The sequence below is a fragment of the Lagenorhynchus albirostris genome, chromosome 2 (genome assembly GCF_949774975.1).
Source record: "Lagenorhynchus albirostris chromosome 2, mLagAlb1.1, whole genome shotgun sequence".
NCBI classification, from domain to species: domain Eukaryota; kingdom Metazoa; phylum Chordata; class Mammalia; order Artiodactyla; family Delphinidae; genus Lagenorhynchus; species Lagenorhynchus albirostris.
The window spans coordinates 154,249,849-154,253,663 of NC_083096.1; positions in this window are offsets into that span (position 1 = coordinate 154,249,849).

The window sequence follows — 3,815 nt, forward strand, 5'->3', positions numbered from 1 at the left end:
CTACGCTCAGCCCGCCCCCTTTTCCAAGGCCCCGCCCCCGGGTACCGCTCTCGCAGACCCCGCCCACTCCCGCTTAGGCCCAGCCCGCCTCCGGCTCCCTTTGAGCGGCGGGCGCTGTACAGGTGTATCTCTGTGGATGAACGGCGCTGCCCGCGTTCCGTGGTGCTGAAAACAATCCTGTGAGGAGTCAGCCGGTGTCCGCAAGTAATAAACTACCAACAAACTACGGTCTGCGGGCCATCCTGCCCGTCTGTTTTTGGACAACCCGGGAGCTACAAATGATTTTTACATTTTTAAAGAGCTAGGGAAAAAAAGATAAGAAAAAGAAACGAAACAAGAATAATATTTCGTGACATGTGAAGATTATATGTAATTCAATTTTCATTAAAAAAATTCCAAAAAAATTTTATTGTAATCCAGTCTTGCTCATTCCTTTTAGTATTGATCTGTGGGTGCTTTCAGGATGCAAGGGCAAACCCAGGGCCTACAGAGCTTGAAATATTTACCATCTGGCTCTTTGGGAAAATCGTTTGCTGACTCTTGGAATAAATCAGCTAATACATAAATCATTGATTGACTTAAGTGGTACAAAGTAATGGGGCCACTTATTTTAGATACAGCAGTTGGTTAAGACCTCCCTGAGGCCACATTTAAGCTGAAACCTGGAGGAAGAGGAGCCAGAGAGAGGATGGAGCAGGGAAAAGGGTTTCAGGGAGAGGAGACAACTTCTGCGGATTAAATGAACTGAAAGGCTAGGTGTGGGAGCTGGGGAGGGGAAGGGCATGAAACATCAGGCAGGAAAGGTGGGCAGGGGCTGCTTGATGCAGGGCCCTGTGAACCACGTGGAGGATGTGGGGGCTTTGAGAAGCTACTGAAGGTTGTGACAGGGAGTTACATTCTCACATTTATGTTTGAAAACAATGCTCTGGGGCACTTCCATTGTGGTCCAGTGGTTAAGAATTCAACTTCCAATGCAGGGGACACAGCTTCGAACAAAGAGCCTGGGCCGCAACACAGAGCCTGTGTGCCACAATGAAAGATCCCGCAAACCACAACTAAGACCCGACGCAGCCAAATAAATAAATAATAAATAAAAAAATAAAACCGTGCTCTGACTACTATGCCCAGAATGATTTCAATGAAAACCTGGAGACCAGGAGGTTAATGCAGTCGAGACTAAGGAAGAGTTGATGGTGACTCTCTCCCTCCAGTCTGCCCTCTGACTTGTTCCCAGGATGATCTTTCATCAAAACAAACCTCAACTCTCTAGAGTTCCCTTCTTTTTTTTTTGTTTTTGTTTTTTTGCGGTACGTGGGCATCTCACTCTTGTGGCCTCTCCTGTTGCAGAGCACAGGCTCCAGATGCGCAGGCTCAGTGGCCATGGCTCACGGGCCCAGCCGCTCTGTGGCCTGTGGGATCTTCCCGGACCGGGGCACGAACCTCTGTCCCCTGCATCAGCAGGCGGACTCTCAACCACTGCACCACCAGGGAAGCCCTAGAGTTCCCTTCTTAATCAGTGCTACTGATGACAAGGCTCCTAGAGCCCTTCACAAGGGGCCATGGCCACGTCAAGTCAAGCCCTACCAACACACAAGCCCTGGCCCTTACCATGTGCTTGATTCTCTTGACTCTGCCTCTGCCCATTTGGTTCTCTCCTTTCTCCATCTGGAGGCATCCACCTGTCCTTGTTGGAGGTCCTACTTACCCCTCAGAGAGGTGCCATGGCCTCCAAGTCCAACAGTTGACTGAAACACACCCTGTGACTGTAGTCACGTGTGTGTCTGTCTCCCTCTTTGACAACAAGGCCTGTGTCTGCTGTGTTCCCAGAGCTAAGCAGTGGATGCAAACACAGCCAACCTCAGCATCCTTAGGCCAAACCAGAGGGGTACTGCTCATAGAAATGAGACTGTGAGATCTGATTACAAGATCCCCTTGTGAAACTGTCTGTACTCCAGACCAACAGGTCACTCTTGAGAGGAACCTGACCAGGTGTCCTTTATATGAATATGGTATAATATATATATATATATATATATATATATATATATATATATATTTGGTCTTTGTCCCCAGTACCTAGCACTGAGCCCCTAAAACCCCTGAAATTTCCTGAATGACAGGAGGGCCTTTTTGTTGTTGTTAATAAATTTATTTATTTATTTATTTTTGGCTGTGTCGGGTCTTCATTGCTGCTCACGGACTTTCTCTAGTTGTGGTGAGCAGGGACTACTCTTTGTTGCGGTGCGCGGTCTTCTCATTGCAGTGGCTTCCCTTGTTGTGGAGCACGGGCTCTAGGCACGCGGGCTTCAGTAGTTGTGGCACACAGGTTCAGTAGTTGTGGCTCGTGGGCTCTGGAGCACAGGCTCAGTAGCTGTGTCGCACGGGTTTAGTTGCTCCGCAGCATGTGGGATCTTCCCAGACCAGGGCTCGAACCTGTGTCCCCTGCCTTGGCAGACAGATTCTCAACCACTTCACCACCAGGGAAGCCCTAGGAGGGCCTTTTAAAATTCATAATGAACCCTTTTGACCATACCTGAGTTTACCCTAAGGTGGTGACGCATAGTGGGGTCCTGTATTAGTTAGGGATCTTCAGAGAAATAGAACCAATAGGATAAATATATATACATCATATAGATACATATGGAGAGATTTATTATGAGAACCAGGGGAGCCAATTGTATAAATCCCAGTTCAAGGACAGGAAGAGATGAATTGAGATGTCCCAGCTCAGTCATTTAGGCAGATGAAAGAGCTAATTCTCCTCTCCCCCACCTTTGGTTCTGTTCAGGCCCTCCATGGACTGGATGAGGCCCACCCACCTTACAGAGGGCAATAGCATTACTGGGTCCACTTATTCAACTGTTAATCTCATCTAGAAACACCCTCCCAGACACACTCAGAAACAATGTTTAGCCAATATCTGGGCACCTTATGACATAGTCTAGTAGGTATATAAAATTATCTATCACAGGCCCCTAGATAGCTTCCAGATGGGGGCTGGTCAGCAGAGGAACGAACCACATGATTAGAGGGTTGGAACTTTTCAGCTCCAACCCCTGACCTTCAGGGAGGGGAAAAGGGATGGAAATTGTGTTCAATCACCAATGGCCAATGATTTAATCAATCATGCCTAGATAGTGAAACCACATGTAAAAATTCTAAATGCGGTTTGTTTGGGGAGCTTCTGGGCTGGCAAACACATGGCTGTGCTGGGAGGGTGGTGTGCCTGGAGAGGGCAAAGAAGCTCCGCATCTCCTTCCTCTGACACCTGGCCCTATTCTTCTCTTCCATTTGACTCTTCCTGAGTTGTGTCCTTTATAATAATCTATAATCATACGTATACCTCTTTCCTGAGTTCTGTGAGTTATTCTTGCAAATTTTCAAACCTGGGGGGCGTGCAGTTCATGGGAACCCAAATTTGTAGTTGGCTGAGCATAAGTGTGGGTAGCATAGGGACCCCATTTGTGGCTGGTGTCTGAAGTAGGGGCAGTCTTGTGGGACTGAGCCCTTAACCTGTGGGGTCCGTGGTATCAGAACTGAATTGAAATGGTGGGTCCCCGCTGTTGTCAGAGAATTGTAGAATTGATTGGTGTCAGAAGAAAACCACAGTGGAAACTGTTGTTTGCCCTTTATAATTCACAGCTTATCCCCTCCTTTCTCTAACTTCAGGTGACAGATAAGGCACAAAGGTAACAGGATAAGTGGGCAGGATAAGCAGTAACAGAAGCAGGGCTCTCTCCGTTCCCTCCTCCTTCTGCCTTTTTAGGATGATGATTGTAAATCAAAACCATCGCAGGAAATGAAATAGCCAAACA